The following is a 20145-nucleotide window of genomic DNA, read 5'->3' on the forward strand; positions in this document are numbered from 1 at the left end:
GGTGAAACCCTGTCTCTACTAAAAATACAAAAAATTAGCCGGGCGTGGCAGCGGGTGCCTGTAGTCCCAGCTACTCGGGAGGCTGAGGCAGGAGAATGGCGCGAACCCGGGAAGCGGAGTTTGCAGTGAGCCGAGATCACGCCACTGCCCTCCGCCACTGCCCTCCAGCCTGGGCGATAGAGTGAGACTCCGTCTCAAAAAAAAGAAAAAATAAAACAAAAGACCCAAAATTATTAAGAGATCAATTCTCCCCCAAGCAATGAAATAATCAAATGTAAAAGCAAATGAACTTCAATCCTTAATTCACATTGTATATAACACATAATTTGAAAGGGATTCTTGACATAAATATTATAGTTTAAAGAAGAAAAGTTTCCAGAATAAGATATAGGAGAAATAACCAACATGGAGAAACCCTGTCTCTACTAAAAATATGAAATTAGCTGGGCGTGGTGGCACATGCCTGTAATCCCAGCTACTCAGGAAGGCTGAGGCAGAAGAATCGCTTGAACCCGGGAGGCGGAGATTGCGGTGAGCCGAGATCGCGCCACTGCACTTCAGCCTGGGCAACAAGAGAGAAACTCAGTTTCAAAAAAAAGATTAAAAAAAAAAAGATATAGGAGAAATATTTATGACCATTGGTATGGTAAAAATTCTTAATCACGATGTGAAGAACACAACACATACACAAAGTGAAAAGGCAAGTCACAAACCTAGAGAAATTGTTTTTTAAACATATATTTAATGTACATAAAAACCTTTCAATAATCAATAAAAACCTCATAAAAAAAATCAAATAGGCACTCTCAAAAAGACGTACAGGTAGCAAAAAAGCAAAGTGAGTAAAGAAGGGAGAGCAGGAGGGAAGCTGATCAGAGAGGTCACTGGGAACCAAGTACCACAGGACTTATTACGCCATCCTAAGGCTTTCAAGTTTATTCTGAGAAATAGAAAAACTTTGGGGCCAGGCTTGGGGTGGTTCATGCCTGTAATCCCAGCACTTTGGGAGGCCAAGGCGGGTGCATCACAAGGTCAGGAGTTCGAGACCAGCCTGACCAACATGGTGAAACCCTGTCTCTACTAAAAATACAAAAACTAGCCAGGCATGGTGGCGGGCGCCTGTAATCCCAGCTACTCAGGAGGCTGAGGCAGGAGAATCGCTTGAATCCAGGAGGCAGAGGTTGTGGTGGGCCGAGATCATACCACTGCACTCCAGCCTGGATGACAAAGTGAAACTCTGTCAAAAAAAAAAAAAAAAAAAAAAAAAAAGAAAGAAGAAAAGAAAGAAAAGAAGAAAGGAAGGAAGGAACGAACTGACTTTGAATTATTGTAGTAGAGGGTGATGGACCTGACACAGATTTCCGCTTTGTTAGGAAAGGAAGAAAGGAAGGAAGGAAGGAAGGAGGGAAGGAAGGAAGGAAGAAAATGACTTTGAATCATTGTAGCAGAGGGTGACGGACCTGAAACAGATTTCCGCTTTGTTAGGAACAGATTATGCAGGGCAGGGGGAGGAGCAGAGAAGCAAGGGTGGAAGTAGGGAGAGCAGTTGGAATTAATGATGGAATCTCAGCAAAAAATTCAGAAATCCCAGAAGGAGATGATAGTGTACCACACCGGGGTGAAAGATGGCTGCATTTTGAATGTATTTAGAAGATCTGTGCAGATGGGCTGAATGCACATTAATGTGGAATGTGGATAAGGTGAAAAGTCAAGATTGAAGACAAGATTTTGAGTCTGGGGAACAGAAAGCTGGAATTAGCATAAAAATGTGTTAATGAATGAGATCCAGGGTTTAGGAGAGAAGATCAGTTTTGTTTTGAACATCTGAAGTTTCAGATATTTATAGACATTGAGCTGAATATGCCAAGTAAGCAGTTGGATATACAAGCCTGAAATTTGTGAAAGACTGAGTTCATAAAATAAATATGTTAATCAATATCATATTGATGTATTTAAAGGCGTAAGTCTGAATGATATCCCCAAGATTGCAAAGAGTACGTCAGTGGTTTTCAGCTGAAGGCAATTGTTTTTCCCCAGGGGACAGCTAGCAATGTCTGAAGACATTTTTGGGTGTCACAGCTGGGGAATGAATTACTAGTGGCATCTAATAGGTAGAGGCTATTAGAGACCAGGGATACTGCTGAACATCCTACAATGCACAGGATAGCCCCACATATAAAGAATTGTCTGACCCAAAATGTCAGCAGAGCCATGGTTTAGAAAGCCTGCTTCAAAGGGTTTCTAAGAGAAGAGAACAGAACCAGAGCCTGGGCCCTCAGGTGCACCAATATTAAAGATGGCGGACAGAAGGGGAGAAATTAACAATGGAGGTTAGGAAAGATGACCAGTGAGAAAGAATCACAACCAAGAGAATGTGGAATCCGTGCAGCCATGAGAAGAAATGTACCAAACAACAGGGAGAAATAAAAAGTGTCAAATGCTGCTGCTAGGCCAATTAAAAAGATACTCAAGTAACCACCACTGGGCTTAGCAATGCAGAGGTCACTGGTGACATGAAACAAAGAAGTTTCGGTAGAGCAGTGTGACGTGAAAGCAACTTCTGAATGTTCGGCAACATATGATACATTTTCTGATCTGGTTATTGCCAACCTTTGAATTCAAAATTAAACTAAAAATCATGTATGGCTATAACCGTAGCATAGTGAATCAACTACTCTCTGACGTCCTAATCAAATAGGTAATTTTAAGTGGGATGACTTTTTCCTGCTTTATTCCCCCCACTCCCCAGTTTACAACTTGTTAAATCAACTGGAATAAAATTAATATCTACCCAGAGACACAGGACTTTTTACTCAGATGAAGAATATTTTTCAAATAATTCTTTTGATACCAATTTTTTTAATCTTCAAACTTAAAAAAAGACAATCTCAAACAAAATTATACTATATTTTGAATAGATGAACACTAAACTATTTTTTATATATACTTTAAGTTCTAGGGTACATGTGCACAACGTGCAGGTTTGTTACATATGTATACATGTGCCATGTTGGTTAGCCGCACCCATTAACTCGTCGTTTACATTAGTTATTTCTCCTAATGCTATCCCTCCCCCATCCCCTCACACCACGACAGGCTCTGGTGGATGAACACTAAACTTTTTAACTATCAGGATTGTCCATTTTATATCCTTACTTTTAGTGGCTTAAATAAACCTCATTTTCTTTTATGGCAGTACATGTTTCTCACCTCTGTTCACAGAGTTTCTAATCTGTTTCTGATTTAATATGTCTCATAGTTTCTAATATGTCTCTGCTTTAAAGTACTTCCTAAAAATTTTATCCACACTACAGACTACAACTTGTCCATCTGGGAAGACATTATCTAAATACATTTATGATTATAAATTCTCTTTTAGGACCTTTATACTAACCCCACACCCCGTCATTGGTAAGAAATCATATTTGAGAAAAATGTGGGAAAGCTAGCATTTGATTTGATGGCATTAATCACTGATATACAGACGTGCTAATTATTGACTTCAGCAGAACTTTTAACACAAATACTTTAATGATTTTTTGAAGGGGAAAATGTTGGTTATATACTTTCTGACAAAAAATAGTCAAGCACGGTAGCTCACACCTATAATCCCAGCACTTTGTGAGGCCGTGGCGGGTGGATCACTTGAGGTCAGGAGTTCGAGACCAATCTCGCCAATATGCTGAAACCACATCTCTACTAAAAGAAAAAAAATACAAAAATTAGCCGGGTGTGGTGGCATGTGCCTACGACTCAGGAGACTGAGGCATGAGAATCACTTGAACCCAGGAGAAGGAAGTTGCAGTGAGCCGAGATCGCACCGCTGCACTTCGGCCTGAGCCACAGAGTGAGACTCCATCTCAAAATGAATAAATAAGGAAATAAAATAAAAATAAAAACTGTTTTTTTAAAATTTAGGCAGAACTGTCTTTTGTCAGTATATAGATATATGTGTATCTTCATTGGACTCAGTGGGGACAAAAGTTTTACTTCACCAAGTGCATATAATTTCATATTATCTTTAAATTTTGTCTTCAAATTGTATTATGTTTATAATTCAAGTTTATTTTTTTCAAAGTCAATGTCACAAACAGAATAAATGTTAGGAAAAAAACTTTCATTTTTCTTGATGAAAGAAACATAAAACATATTACCTTTTATTTATTTTATCTGTGTGATGCTTTCCTTAAGAAAGGCATCTGTTAATTAATTTTAACCCATAACCCTGAAACTTAATAATTATAGAAACTAGAGTAGATTCTTTTACTTATGTGTGCTGCAGTTTTCTCACATAAAATGAGGAAAACACACTTATTTCATAGGGTTGGCAAAAGGGAAAATACTAAACTAATTTTAGGCTAAAAGTTTCATAAATTAGGTACACAAAATTAATACCTACTGATTTGGTTTGGCTCTGTGTCCCTGTCCAAATCTCATCTCTAATTGTAATCCCCACATGTCACAGGAGGGACCTGATGGGAGGTGATTGGATCATGGGGGCTCTCCTGATAGTGTTCCCTCATACTGTTCTCGCGATAGTGGGTGAGTTCTCATGGGATCTGATTGTTTTATAAGTGGCGGTCTCCCCTGCTCTTCCCTCTCATTCCTGACGCCATGCGAAGAAGGCCCTTGCTTCCCTTTTGCCTTCTGCCATGCTTGTAAGTTTCTTAAAGGCTCCCCAGCCATGCAGAACTATGAGTCAATTAAACCTCTTTCCTTTATAAATGGCCCAGTCTCGGGTATTTCTTTATAGCAGTGTAAAAATGGACTAATACACGTATTGTTCACTTTTGAATGAGAAAACGCAGTCAGCTTGGAAAGTAGAGGGTTTCTCTTTTCTGTTACTCAACTGTAGTATATGGCTGCTGCCACTGGATGGCAACCAAAGACACAGAAAGACCAGGAATGCCTGAGAAACAGCCTACAGAGCTTCAGTATTTCCAAAGAAATTCTAACACATCAGACTAAAAACGAAATGCATTCAGTAGGTAAAAAAAAAATATACTTACAGTCTGTGAATTAAGTGGCAATTGTTTAACTAAAATATATTATCCTTCAACAAGTCATATTTTAATAAATTTTGAGAAAAAATATCTAAAGTAGTGATGGTCTCGTTCTTATTCATCAGGACTAGCTCAGGGTATAATAAATTTTTAAATGTTCAGCTTCCAAGGTGTTTCTTTGATGGAACCTTCACTTAAAGAAAGAAGAGGTGAAGAACAGTGGAAGCTTATTGTTTATAGTAGATTATTGAGGTGAGGTTGCCGAGATTAAAAGTCACAAATTTTGGAAATAGGTAGAATTAATTTTAACCTACAGACTTTAAACTTAAGAATGCACTCACGCCGGGTGCCGTGGCTCACGCCTGTAATCCCAGCACTTTGGGAGGCCGAGGCAGGTGGATCACGCGGTCAGGAGATCGAGACCATCCTGGCTAACACAGTGAAACCCTGTCTCTATTAAAAATACAAAAAATTAGCCGGGCGTGGTGGCGGGCGCCTGTAGTCCCAGCTACTCAAGAGGCAGGAGAATGGCGTGAACCCAGGAGGCGGAGCTTGCAGTAGGCCGAGATCACACCACTGCACTCCAGCCTGGGCAACAGAGCGAGATTCCATCTCAAAAAAAAAGTTAAAATTAAAAAAAAAAAGAATGCACTCAGGTAGATTCTTCTACTTGTCAGTGCTGCAGTTTTCTCATACATAAAATGAGGAAGATATGTCTATTTCACGGGGTTGGTAAAAGGGAGAAAATGAACTAATTTAGGCAAAGGTGCCCATTGTTAGGCTTGGCATATAGAAGACACAAAGCAAATGGTAGCTATTACTTATTCTGTGATAAAAATGGTTAAGTTTTGTTTATATTTGACTGGATCAAAAGTGAAATGATCCATATATGATCTTCTACTTATTACATCTGTTGATGCTGTCCTGAAGAATATCTTATAAATAAAAGGTTAGATTTGTTAGTCAGTATTGAACTAAATCAGTACATCTTTTCTGTAAAATGCGACAGCACCTAACCATTCTCAGTACAGCATATGCACTGTCATAAGTATAGCATTTGTTTTGTTAACTTTTTAGGTACAGTTCTTTTAAACTGAAAGCCAGTGTTGGACAAGCAAATGCAGCTTCAAAATGGCAACAGGATAAGGATACATTTTTTTTTTTAATCCTTTAAGTTCTAGGGTACGTGTGCACAACATGCAGGTTTGTTACATATGTACACACATGCCATGTTGGTGTGCTGTACCCATTACCTTGCAGGGTTGTTACATATGTATACATGTGCCATGTTGGTGTGCTGCACCCATTAACTCGTCATTTACATTAGGTATATCTCCTAATGTTATCCCTCCCCACTCCCCCCACCCCATGACAGGCCCCGGTGTGTGATGTTCCCCACCCTGTGTCCAAGCGTTCTCATTGTTCAATTCCTATCTATGAGTGAGAACATGCGGTGTTTGGTTTTCCGTCCTTGTGATAGTTTGCTCAGAATGATGGTTTCCAGCTTCATCCATGTCCCTACAAAGGACATGAACTTATCCTTTTTTATTGCTGCCTAGTATTCCATGGTATATATGTGCCACATTTTCTTAATCCAGTCTATCAATGATGGACATTTGGGTTGGTTCCAAGTCTTTGCTATTGTGAATAGTGCCGCAATAAACATACGTGTGCATGTGTCTTTATAGCAGCATGATTTATAATGCTTTGGGTATATACTCAGTAATGAGATCGCTGGGTCAAATGGTATTTCTAGTTCTAGATCCCTGAGGAATCACCACACTGTCTTCCACAAGGGTTGAACTAGTTTACAGTCCCACCAACAGTGTACAAGCGTTCCTGTTTCTCCACATCCTCTCCAGCACCTGTTGTTTCCTGACTTTTTAATGATCGCCATTCTAACTGGTGTGAGATGGTATGTTGTTGTGGTTTTGATTTGCATTTCTCTGATGACCAGCGATGATGAGCATTTTTTCATGTGTCTGTTGGCTGCATAAATATCTTCTTTTGAGAAGTGTCTGTTCATATCCTTCGCCCGCTTTTTGTTGGGGATGATTTTTTTCTTGTAAATTTATTTAAGTTATTTGTAGATTCTGGATATTAGCCCTTTGTCAGATGGGTAGATTGCAAAATTTTTCTCCCATTCTGTAGGTTACCTGTTCACTCTGACAGTAGTTTCTTTTGCTGTGCAGAAGCTCTTTAGTTTAATTAGATCCCATTTGCCTATTTTGGCTTTTGTTGCCATTGCTTTTGGTGTTTTAGTCATGAAGTCCTTGCCCATGTCTATGTCCTGAATGGTATTGCCTAGGTTTTCTTCTAGGCTTTTTATGGTTTTAGGTCTAACATTTAAGTCTTTAATCCATCCTGAATTAATTTTTGTACAAGGTATAAGGAAGGGATCCAGTTTCAGCTTTGTACATATGGCTATCTAGTTTTCCCAGCACCATTTATTAAATAGGCATCCTCTCCTTTCGTATCTAAAGGAGTTTTATGGACAGGCTGATGGCAGTTATGTGCATGTGGGGAGAGCTTGGAGTGGGAGCCAGTCATTACACTGGTGGACCTTTAAATGCCACGGTAGGGAGGCTTCCTCCAAAGGACCGACAACTACACTAGCAGCACCCACTCTCACCAGGCAGTGTACACAACTCTCTTTGGAGAGAATCTCTGATTTTTTTCTTTGGGGTAAGTGACTGGCTGCATCCATGATTTGGGGGAAGGGGCATTAATTGTCCATACTGGATCTTCATTTATTCTACCTGTTCCAGTCCCATTTCCACTTTGTCCTCTGTGATGCCTGCACTGCACTGGAGCCTGGAGGCTCCCTGAGGTTCTCACAGGCGGACGGGTCAGCCACCCCCACCCCCCAGACCCTCTTCGTATTTTCTGGGCTTGTGCCCTCGAATCTATCCCACAGATCTCTAAATCCTCTTCATATTCCAGATGAAATCATTCATCTGCTGACGACTTCCTTCTGCCCTCTTTGTTATGTGGCTTAGACTTTTAAAAACACTGATCCATTAGTTGAATGGAAGAAGAGGATATAAATGTGATTTATCAGACCCCATGTTGAATCCCATTCATTTCACAGCTGCTGTCCTAACTCAGGCTCAGGGTGTGCAGAGGCCAAGTCTACACTGTATCTAACCCTAGTGCAGCTCAGGATTTGGTTTTCCCCAGCCCGTTCTCCTCAGGGTCTCAGCTCAGGCCCTCGGGGCAGCAGGAAGATGGGCTCTCCTCACCCTCCAGGCCCACTGTCCTTCTGTGAGCCCCGCCCCCCCACCGTCTTCAGAACTTCCCATGCCACAGCTTCGCCTAGTCCAGTCACAAGGAGAAAAGAAAACGAGGACAAATCACCAGGATTTGGGGGAGGGAGGCAGCTGAGGTCCCGCTCTGCACAGACGAGGCACCCTGTGCCTCTCCCACGGCTTACCACATCTGCCTGGGACTCAATGAAAGGGCTAGAGGGCCGAAGGTGACAGCGGAGTCTCCAGCACGACCTTCGCCGAGGGCCTCCAGGGGATTTCGATTTCTCGCGCTGTGGGGGCGGAAGACTGGCTCCCCTGGGGATGTGTGTGAGTGTCTGGGAGTGTGTGCTCCCCAGGGCCCCTCGGAGGTCAGGGTCCTCTCCATTCAGGACAGCGAGGAGAGAAAGGCCTGGAGTGAGGCCCTGGGGCTGGGGGCTAAAGCAGCAGAGTATCAGAAATGGGGTGCTAGGGTGGTTACTGGGGACCGGCAGGGAAGACTTGGAGTCCAGCATGCGCCTAGGGGTGCTGCGGTGGGGAGGCAGCAGGGGGCCTCCCCTGCCCGATGGGGCTTTCGGAGGCCGCGATCCCCAAGGGTTCCTCGCTCTAAGGTCCCCGCTTACAGCTGCGCGGGGCCGAGCGAGCAGGGCGCAGCGCCGCGGCCGGGGCAGGGTGCGGAGCCTCGCGTTCACCGGCTTTACCCGCGAGACCAGACCCCTGCAACTGCCCAGCCAAGAAGGCCGGGACGTGCCTCGGGCATCTGTGTGCTCCCCAGGGCCCGGGACGTTCGGGGCGCTGAGCCGTCCAGCGTCTGGGTTTCAGCCCCGGTCCCGGAGATCCTCCCGGCTGGACCCGGTTCCTGGGTGCACCCGCCCGCCCTGCCGATGTCCCAGTGCCGGGGCCAGGGGGCGCAGGGCCTCGCGAACGCCCGGCACGGACGCATCTTTTTCTTCCCTCTCTTCCCCGCGCGCGATGTCGCCGGGAAGCGTTTCCAGGCCCCAGTGATCCAAGAGCGGGTGAGGCAAAGCGGCAGGGACCTGGGCCCGGGCTCGGCAGCCGCAGCTCAGTGCGCGTGCGCCAGGTAGCGGCGGCCTTGCGTGCTTTCCATACTCCGTTTGCGGTACGTACCCGCCGCTATTCAGCTTCCGGGCTAATTAGCAGCCGTGGTGTGTCGCTAGGTGCGGGTTCTCAAGGAGCTCAGCCTCCCGGACGGAGCCGGCGGCGGCAGGGCGAGGACGGCGGCGCGGCGAGGACGGCGGCGGACCGGGGAAGCCCCGCGTCCTGGCCAGGTAAGCTGGGGAACCTTGGCTGCCTGACTCGCTGGCGGCGGCAACCTGGGGCCGCCCGCGGCGCTGCGGGGACCCGGACGCGTGGGGGGCGGCGCGGAAGCTGCAGGCCAAGAGCTCCCGAGCCCTGCCCCCCAGACTCGGCGGGGCTGCGGGGAGGCCGCCGCTGGGATCTAGGGGTGCAGCCCGGCGGCCCTACGCCTCTCGGACCGGCCCATCCTCCTCCCACGACGGGCGGGCGGGTGCGGCGGGGACCAGGCAATGCTTTCGCATCCCGGGAGGGGCTCACCGCGGCGAGGGGCCACTCACGGCGTGGGCAAGTGGCGGTGTCTGACGGGGCCGCCCGCTCGGATCTCGCCGGGCTGGCGGGGCCGCTGGTGCGTTCCGCTGCCCCGCTTGGCGCCGGCATCAAGTCCCCGTGCCGGGCGGCAACTACTGAGTTTGGGGTCGCCTCTGGGTTCGCTTCCCCGGGAGAACCCGAGCCCGGATCTTTGCCCCTTCCCTTTCCCTGTATAATAAGGCCCAGAGGGAAAAAAAAATTCTCAATTAAAACCCCCACACTTTGTTGCCCCTGGGCTGCAGGCGCCGGGTTGGGGGCACGGCGCGGACCTGCCCTTCGGCAGGGCCCCTTCTCCACGCCAGGCACTGCCTGGCAAGGCTGCTGGAGGGAGATTTGGCCACAGATGGTGAAGGAGAACATCGAGGCCCTCAGTCCCCAAGCAGGGCTCCATGGGTCGGGCGGCGGGCCTTGGTAAGCCCAGGCGAGGGGCGAACTTCCTTTCCCTGGGGCCGACGCGGAGGGAGGGTGCGGGGAACGCCCGCTGAGGGGCATGTCCTGCCATACCCCAGTGGAGACCAGAGCCTTAGAGGGGCCTGCTAGTCTTAGTATTTACTGGCAGAAGGAAGGCTTATTTTTTCAGATCTCTTCAGATACGACCTGGCAGGCACCAGACGTAAATCTGTGGTTGAGTGCAGTCAGCTCCTAAACGGGCATGCGGTGGATGAAGCGCCCCAAACTTGGCATCTTGTGTCTGGCACTTTGTTTTTGGGCTAAACTGCCTCTGGCGTCTTCAACCTCCTGTGCCTCTTTCTGTTTTTGTTTTTGTATTTTCTCTATTTTCTTCCTCTTTGAGAAAGGAGAGTGGTTTTAGAAATAATGACCTGAGAGCTTTGCAGGTTGAAGTGGGACAAGTTTTTCTCAGGTGCATGTTGGCAGTTGCCAGGAGCCTGCAGGTGGCTTTTTCTCAGGCCTCTGGGTCAGGGTCCCTCCAGTGAGGTGAGGCAGGGGTTTCTCCCCTCCCAGAGGTGTGGCCACTACGCAGGGGGACAGGAACTGGGTTTCCCAGTCCGGGGAGTCCAGGATGCCCTGCCCTCTGCGCTGATTCCTGGGTGACCGTGGGGGCTGCCTTCCCCCGCAGCCTGGGCTGGAGAGGGTCTCCTGAGCTTAGGATCTGCGGGGCAGGAGGGCTGGGGTGATAAGGACACGTGGAACCTGCTGGGGCTCCGTGCAATGTCCAGGGCGTGAGGAGATAAAGCTGGAGCTTGCAGCTGTGTGCCGGCAGCCCTCGGTGGGCTCTAGCAGTACTGGCAGGGGGGCCCTTGGAGTGGGCTCCCTGGCTGGGCTGGGACTGGGTGATGGCAGTAGCAATGGGGCACCAAGTCTTCCCTCTCATTTGTTAGGAAGTGCGGTCTGTGCCCGTCCCCACTGTCTGGCTCTTGGGCTGGGAGAAGCTGCAGGCTGAGTCCCACGGGGTGTGAGTGTGTGTGAGCAGGAGTGTGTGCTGGAAGGAGGTAAAGCTGGTGACCATCAGCTCCTCATTCTCTTCCACCTTGCATGTTTTCTCTGATATCCCAGACCCAAGTTGTGGCCTGCTAGTTAACTTGTTTACATAACCTTCTTAAGTAGCTCTAACCTTTTAAAAAAAAAAATTAAAATGTTAGTTTCACAGGAATAATTGGTGGGGATGGATTGTGAAATGGAGCTGCGTAAATATCCAGTTTGCCAACTGAGCTAACAAATGCTGGATAAAAGTAAAAGGTAACTGTAAAAGACACTGATCACACCCCTGGAAGCTTAGAGATGGGATAAGACACCTTGATTTTTCCCAGACAAAACTGAGGAAGTCAGAGGAAAAACAGTTGATGGTAAGGTTGGCATCAGGCTGGGCTTTGTTTGGATTGGGCCGCGGTGGCTGCGGTGAGGGCTGTTGGAGTGGGGAGAGTGGGGATTGAGCCTGGCTGAAGAGGCCCCCCTCCAGGCCTCAGCTCCTCTCTGGCACTCCTCGCTGTCCTCTGCCACGCATACCTGCCCCGGTGACTTAACAGGTGTGGGCCTCAGTTGACACCATGGTCTGAAGTCTTGGAGAAACCTTTACTGTCCAGGGGAGGAGAGGACTGGCGGTCAGTGGGGATCGAGACCCTGCACACATCACTGGGTGGCTTGAATGTCTTTGGCAGAGAACACATGCCCTGCCTTGCAGCCTGGTCCTTAGAGAAATGGAGAGAGCTCTGGGCCTGGGCGGCGGCCCTGGCTGTACCACTCACAGGCTGTGTGCCCTCCACGCAGTCTCAGTTCCTCACCCTTGCCAGGTGGCCGTGAGGACTGGGAATGTGGAGGCACAGGTAGGGTGTAAGGTAGTCATGGATGACCAGACAGGCCTCCGCAGTGTAGGTCAAGTTTGAGATGGTTGCTCACCAGGAGGCAGCCTGTGTGCCCAGCAGGGGCTGGGGGTGCTCATTGTTCCCTTGGATGGTGGTTGGCCTGTGTGCCTACTGGGAGGTTTCTCTGGCTCCTTCCTTTCCCAGAGTTCCTTCCCACCCGCCTGCCGCCCGCCGCCTCGGTTGGGTCCAGCTCGTGTCTCAGAGCAGCCTGCTGGCACAGGCTGAGTCAGCTGTCATGGGCACTGTCTTTTCTCGCCCCTCCTGAAGCCAATCCTCCCCTCTCTCCCTGTCCAGACACACCAGGGAGGCCCGGGAGTTAGGTGACCTCAAGGTCATGCAGCCAGGCTGTCTCTGTGGAATGCTACGTACTGGTGGGGTGCCATTGCTGTGTGCGTTATGATTTCTGTGCCGGCTGTGAGGTTTCCCAGGTTGGGCTGTGGGGTACCCCTGAGTCTGCAAGTTGGCCCAGGCCAGGTGTGTCACCATTGCCCAGGCCTTCAGTGGCTTTCCATTGCTCCCTTGACATCCATATTTCTCGGCCTGATTTTTCTCAACTTCCCCTGCTCGCTCCCAAGAATGGCCCCTCCAGGCTGTCCTGGCTCCAGGCAGACAGGCTCATTGCCCAGATCTGCCCTGGGTTGTCCCCACCCCATCCCCACCTGTCATCTTGGCCCATGTCCATCCCGGAGATCCCAACTGAATGTGGGCTCTTTCCCTCTTATCCCTTGGTCCTCAGATTTGCCAGGCCACTGTTGCCTCCAGGCCTTTGCACATGCTATTCCCACCCCCTTGGCATCAGCCACCCCCAGATGCCCACCTGGCCGGCCCCTCACTTATTGCCGGCTCCCTGACAGCCCTACATAAATTAGCGTTACTTCCCCTTCTCTTGTTAACCTTGCTTTGTGTTTCTCCTCAGTACTCAACATTCGGTGTGTTATTTATATACTTGTTTGTTTATTGTCAGTCTCTTACCACTCAAATGTAAAGGACTTTGTTCACCTCTGGATCCCCAGTAGCTAGAAAAGTGCCTGGCACACGGTAGAGCCTTAGCGCTGTTGTTGGATGAGCGAGTGAATGAAGCACGGGAGCATTAGTGTCCTTGCAGCACATGTCCTGCTCCCTGTGCCTCCTTTTCCCGAGTCCCAGAGCTGGAACCAGCTGTGTTCACCTTTGGATCCTCCTAGAATGTAGCACAGACCGTCACTCAGTGGGCAGTCAGGAAAGAGCTGCGGAGTTGTACAGTGCAACGTCAGTTTCACATAGGCTAGAGGAGAATGTGTTTGGGAAGGTAACCAGCCCAAAGAACGAGCTTTGTTATTCTGCACTGAGATTCCTTTTTGGATTTTCAGTTGTTTGGGTTCTCTGCATCCAGGTGGTCCCTGTTGCCAAAGTCAGCGCTGCGTCTCCCTGCAGTCACCTCGGATGTGGATGCACTTTGGAAGGAGGCACCCCCACGCCCAGATTCCCTTCTCGCTCCATCTGGATCTTTCCAAACTTGTCTTGTACCTAATGTGAGACTCTGTCCCAGGGCTCTCAGCCACTCTGCTTTCCCTTCCAGAAGCCTCCGCCTGCCTGACTCTCTCCTGCCTGTGTCCTGGCCTGGTTGGAGAAGATGCTTTGGTTTTGTGCGAAAGTGACTGGGAGGTCGGAAAAGAGGATGGGATTTGGAGTAACAAGAGCTCAGTTCCAGCCTGGCCCTGCCACTAATCCCTGGGGCCCAGGACCAGTCATCTGGCTCGAGAGTCTTTCTCAGCATCTGCAATACGCGCATGAGGCCTCTTGCCTGTGGTTGTTTTGAGGCACAGACGAGATGTGATATTGAACTGATGGGAGATATTTTATGACAGCAAGGGCTCCGTGGTGCGGCTTCTCTTATTGTCCTGGGAGTTTTAAGGATCAGGTTTGTGAGTTACAGCTACGGCCTAGCGAGAGAATGCAGAGGAGGCATGTCATAAACTCTAAGGGGCTGTTTTAATGTAAGGTGCTGCATCTGTTGTTTTGTGTTTCAAGGATCAAAATTAAGAGAAAAAATACATGGTTGAGATACCTGCGTTGAGTGACTGTGAAAATATTTTCATCTCTAGTTTTCTGGAAACGGAAACACTCCAACATTTAAAGATGGTTTTGATGGCGAAACCACTGGAATGAAACACACATCATTGGGCAGTTCTGTGTGTTGAGTTCCATCCCTCTTTATTTGTCATTTTAAATAATTTCCCGACAAATCCAGAAGGCAGGTCTTGTCTTAACTTCGCAACGAGGAGGCTGGGGACAGGTAGCTGAGCTATGGGTTGCCTAAGAGCACTCTGCTGTGACAGGGCGGTGCTGGCCTTTGAGCCTGAGCTGGAGAGAGTGTGAGGCTCATGTTTTCTCCCTGTCTCCTGCTGGGGCCCATTTTGTATCAGATTTGTTTTTAACGGGGTGGGCATGACTAGGACTTATGACCACTGGTGGGCATGTACAGGGGCTAATTTTCAACACGTGCTGAGAGACTGATGGCTAGCATCGGAGAGTCATGGAAATGCCACAGATAACGTGAGCCCTTGACAGCGATGGGGAAAGGGTGTGGGAGCTTGCCCTCCAGGAAGATGGCTGACATGGTTGGTGGGACACTAAGGTGTTTTCCATTTTGCACTTGAAGCCAACATGGATTCTTAGCACTTCTTGTCCCTAGAATCAACTGTGCAGAGAGACGCTTGGTTCTGAAACTCTCAGGCAAAGACAGTTCTGAGGAAACTCTTATTAGTAAATAGTGAGTCGGAGAACACTATTGACATTTAGGATTTTCAGTTGAGATATATATGTACTGTCATGCGTCACATGACGTTGTTTTGGTTAATGATAGCGTATATGACAGAGATCCCATAAAAATATCATGCGGCTCAAAAATTCCTATTGCCTAGTGACATTGTCGTAAAGTTGTAGTGCAGTTACTTTATTTAAAAAAAAAAATGTAGCCTAAGTGTACAATGTTTATGAAGTCTGCACTAGTGTACAGACAGACTCACCCGAGCAACTTCCATTCATGGAAGGTCCATTCATGGAAAGTGCCCTAGACAGGGGCACCATGTTTTATCTTTTATAGCATATTTTTACTTTGTGCCTTTTCTATGTTTAGATACACACATTCAGCACAGTAACATGCTACCTAGGTTTGCAGCCTAGGAGCAATAGGCTGTACCCTATAACCTATGTGTGTTGTAGTAGGTTTGTATAATGTATGCTCTATGATGTTCTCACAATGATGAAATTGCCTAATGATAAATTTCTCAGAATACATCCCTGTCGTTAAGTGACGCATGAGTGTGTGTGTGTGAGATATATAATTTTTTTCATTTGGTTGGTTTGGCATTCCTGGAATTGATTCTCCAGCAAGGCAGCTCTAAATATGAATTCCTCTGAACTGTTGTATGCATTGTTAATTTAATAAACAAGTATCGCTTATGGTTTCTCGCAGTTGGTTTGATTATCAACTGTCTTGGAAAAATCCATTGTTTCAAAAATTGTAAAGCCACTAGTTGAGTAACCGCATGCATTTAGGGATGATGGATTTCTCAGATCTCTCTGGAAGCAAGTGTGTGCATTGTGCAAATAAAACACAGTTTCTGTTTCTCAGTCTTTTGGTGTAATAAGTGAGCCATGTGCTCTAGCATCTGTCTGGATTATCCAGAGCTGGTGGCAGCTGTCACTGGTGTGGTGCAGTGGGGCCAGGCATGTGTTAGGAACTGGAAGCTCTGGGAAGCCAGGCTCTGCCTCCATGCGTGAGCCAGCTGTATAGCATCACTGCTCAGAGTTTGTCTTGACTCATCCCAAGAAGGGCATGTGGAGATCTGTGTCCCGTTCCTCACCAGCCACTGAGTTACTGTGGATGGAGGAGATGAGATGTGTGCAACTGTTCTGCTACAGTAAAGCACTCAGTCAGTGCAGTCACCAGGGTTAGGGTGTGTGAGTGTTTTACCAACTTGCCTGCTGGGTTTCAGACACCTGGCACTACCTCCAGCCTCTAACTGATTCTGGCTAGTACGAGTGAAAGCTGTCAGCTGAGTGATGAATAGGCCGATTTTGGCCACAGGTCCCTGCATTTCTCACCTGGCCTGACTGCTAGATTCTGAGCCCCTGAGGCAGGACTGAGTGGGTCACATTGATGGCTGATTGTCTTGGGAATGGCGTTGGGTGAAGTCGAGGTTTTCCTGACCCACAACTCCTACTAGAAGTGCCTTTCTTTTGTGCATGTATCGTGAAGATTCTGCCTGTGAACTTTCTCTACCCTTTGAGTCCTAAGGTTCAGGCACCTGGAGAGGAGCGTGTCATCGTTTTGCAGGTTGGATATGCGGTTGTTGGGGAAGACGTCTTTGTGCTGTCTTGGGTTGGAAGCTTTGAGAGCAGAAGCCCCTCCAGACCAAGAACTCCTGATTGTGTCTTTCTCTTGGGCTTTTGCAGTTTTCAGCTTCTAAATTAATTGCATTTTATTAAGTAATGGTTTTCTTCTTGATCACAGGCGTGCCTGTGTGCTTAATCAGCACTGAGGACTGGTGCTACTTCAGTTGATTTGATACACCCAGAGGCAGCCTCACCTCCAACTTGTCTTGACTTCGTTTGGGGAGCTGCCGTGGGGGACCCCTGGACTGGCAGCATTCCCACCCCTGACTTTGGCAACCCCGGCCTAACTCCTTGTATGTGTTGCTCCTTTTATTCGTCACATAGGGTGGCTTAATCTAATAGTGGAAACAAAGGGGTGCGGGATGTAACATGGTAGGTCTCACCTTGCCCGTCATTCACCTCTCAGTCCTTTGACACTCAGGGACTCTGCAATGGTAGAACCGGGAGCAGGTACCCTTCACTTTTCTTACCCCTGAGTCCCTTTGCCTGGAGCTGTGTCCATCTATCCCCCCGTGTACTCAGTAGGTATTTTCTGAGCAGCTACTATATTCCAGCTTTCTTGTTCCCAGTTTAGAGCTGGGTGGGATCAGGAGGGAGGGCATGGAGGGGGCTGCTGGAGAATGTGCAATGGCATCAGAGCCCCATTCTGGCTCTGGGTGCAAGGCCGTCCTAGAGAGGCACAGTCTGGAAGATGTCAGAGCCCCACGGTAGGTTGGGGTGGATCATGGACCCCATCCTAGAAGAGTGGGTGGGTTTGCCCCTTCAGAGCCCAGGCCAAAAGAGTACTCTAGGCAGAAGGGCCAGCCTGGAGTGTGGCACCCTGGGCATAGGGAGGGCCAAGTTTTTGGCAGCAGGATTATGTAGTTTGTGTAGGTCAGAGCTGGAGATGGGGGTTGGGGGGCAGTTTCTGACCATTAGGGGCTTGGTAGCCCTGGAGAGCCCTTGCTGTGGGTTGGGAGCAAAGTAGGTGGGCCAATAACAACACATATTTTACCAACTGAATTCCAGGAGAGTGATTTCTGCAGCTGGCTTCCCTAGTGGACAGTTCAGAGCATGGGAGGAAGACGCGGTCAGGGGCGTGTTGAGGGGTGCATCCAGAGGCGAGGGGAGGGCGTGGGGAGGTATGAGCAGAAGATGTGACATGGGGTGGGGAGGGGTGCAGTGAGGATGCAGGAGGGTGGCGGGGGCAGGTGTCTGGCCGACGCACCGCCAGCGTCATGGGGAGGCTCTGGAGCCCACTCCCCACTGGGTTCTATAGGAGGTGGCAGCTGATGCCAAGTCCCAGCCTTGCTGGTGTGGACGTTTTATTTTACCCTTTTTTATTTTTTACAAGGATTTGTAGGATTTCTAGATTAAATTGCCCCTGTTCTCCAAGAAGGAGCGGAAACAGCAGCGATGCAGGGTGATGGGCTGCAGAGGCCTCTGCAGCAGGGTGGGGTCTGGGGAGACATTCGGGTGCCTCCTGTCCATGGCCTCGATAGGCCAGGGCGCCTGCAGCTTGGGCCCTCCTCCCCTTTCAGGTGGAGGGAGCTGTTCATCCTCTGGGGGCTGCTGGGCAAGAAACATTTCTTACCTGATAATGTGAAGCATCAGAGGTCCCTGTTTCATGGGTAAGTTGCTGTATGTTTTGGAGCTGCAGTCAGTCCGTTTTTCTCACTAGCATGGTGTGGAGGTGGGGGACAGTATTCCCTCCCATGAGGCCCATGTCCGCTTCATTATCTCTGTCTGCTGGGACTGTGCTGGATGCTGGCTGAGGCTGCCTTTGTTACCTCCATGTGCCGTAACTGGAAAGGCCTGCTGCTTGTTAGGCTCCTTAGAAATCTGATTTGAAGGCTGGGCACGGTGGTTCATGCCGTAATCCCAGGACTTTGTGAGGCTGAGGACGGAGGATTGCTTAAGCCCAGGAGTTTGAGATCAGCCTGGGCAACACAGGGAGACCTCACCTCTACAAAAAAAATAGAAAAATTAGCCAGATATTGTGGCTTACAGGTGTGGTCCTAGCTACTTGGGAGGCTGAGGTGGGAGGATCGCTTAAGCCCAGGAGGTTGAGGCTGCAGTGAGTTGTGAGGGTGCCACTGCCCTCCCCTGGGTGACAGAGCGAGAACTTCTCTCTCTCTCAAAAAAAAAAAAAAAAAAAAGTCTGATTTGAAGGAGAGAAAGCTCTATTTGATGTGGGGGTTGGGGATGGAGAGCACCTCTGCGATTAGACCTTTGTATCATCTTGATGATTTTAATCAGACATCCAATAGTATGCTGTAGTTCATGTCAACTGATTTCCCAAACCTGAATTTCAGAGACTTCCCATGACATACCAGGCAGTGGGAGTGGGGATGGTGAGCGACTGTTAGTTATTCCAGGAAGAGAGGCCTTTTCTGATTGTCCTGCTCACCAGCACACTGAGGGGATGGGCCGCTGACCTGATGGGCTGGAGAGTAGAGCCCTGGCTTATTTATGTGCAGTTGTTTCTTTTGAACATGTCTCGTTTTGCTGGTGATTTGGCAAATAGGTTGAAACCAAGCCCTCCCCGAGTTCCTCAACCACCTAGGACTCCACAGGTGCCTGGGAGTCCGATGGCTGGCAGGCTGCCTTTTGAAGCTTGGCCTAGTGTCCCGTAGCTGTTGGTTGTCCTAGGAATCCAAGGAAAAGCTGCTGAATTCTGCGGCCCCAGGAGGATCTTTGTCCTCCTTTTGCAGAGCAGTAGGTGGATTTGCTCTGTTGAGCCGGAAGGAAGAATTTTTAGATTTCCTCTGGCTGAAGAAGTTAAAATGGAACCATCTACATCAGTTCCCCACAATTGGACTTTAAAGCAAGTTTTCAGGAAAATGGACTCGATTATTTTCTATGTGTGGAAGCAAATTCCTTGGGAACTTCTGGTGAATTTTTTTTTTTTTTTTTGAGACGGAGTCTCACTCTGTCACCCAGGCTGGAGTGCAGTGGCACAATCTCGGCTTACTGTAAGCGCCACCTCCTGGGTTCACGCCATTCTCCTTCCTCAGCCTCCCGAGTAGCTGGGACTACAGGCGCCCACCACCACTCCCGGCTAACTTTTGTATTTTTAGTAGAGACGGGGTTTCACCGTGTTAGCCAGGATGGTCTTGATCTCATGATCTCATGATCCGCCTGCTTCAGCCTCCCAAAGTGCTGCGATTACAGGCGTGAGCCACCGTGCCCGGCCTAACTTCTGGTGAATTTCAAAGTGCTTGTCTATTTTGTCTTATTCTCCAATACTGAGAAGTCTTTAACAACTAGAGGCTGCCTGGGTAGGTCAAGGTCTGAGGGGCAGCACTCCCCACCAGAGCTAATCATTAAATAGATCTGCCATCTGTAGTTTTTATTTTGCGTTTTGAGCTGGAGGTGTTGCTATGTTGTCTGTAGGCTGGACTTGAACTCCTGGGCTCAGGCAATCCTCCCGCCTCAGTCTCCTGAGTAGCTGGGACTACAGGTATATGTCACTGCACCCGGCTTGATATCTCTGTTTTAAAAAATTTTGCCTTCTCGCAATTATCTTGTCTCTCTGGAGAAGAAAGGTGCCATTTTTCTGGCAGTGGAATTTGGAGTTGAGAAGGACCC

At 48.4% G+C, this 20145-nt stretch overlaps 1 protein-coding gene across 1 annotated transcript in view; it reads left to right on the plus strand.

Moving 5' to 3' along the window:
• Window positions 1-8469: 8469 nt before the first annotated feature.
• Window positions 8470-20145, plus strand: part of LOC129014235 (amyloid-beta A4 precursor protein-binding family A member 2-like) — a 46683-nt gene continuing 35007 nt past the window's right edge. The window contains exons 1-2 of the mRNA XM_054451417.2: window positions 8470-8578; window positions 9427-9537. The gene's annotated coding sequence lies outside the window, so the exon portion shown is untranslated. The remainder of the gene's footprint in view (window positions 8579-9426; window positions 9538-20145) is intronic.

The sequence above is a fragment of the Pongo pygmaeus genome, chromosome 16 (assembly GCF_028885625.2).
Source record: "Pongo pygmaeus isolate AG05252 chromosome 16, NHGRI_mPonPyg2-v2.0_pri, whole genome shotgun sequence".
Taxonomy (NCBI): domain Eukaryota; kingdom Metazoa; phylum Chordata; class Mammalia; order Primates; family Hominidae; genus Pongo; species Pongo pygmaeus.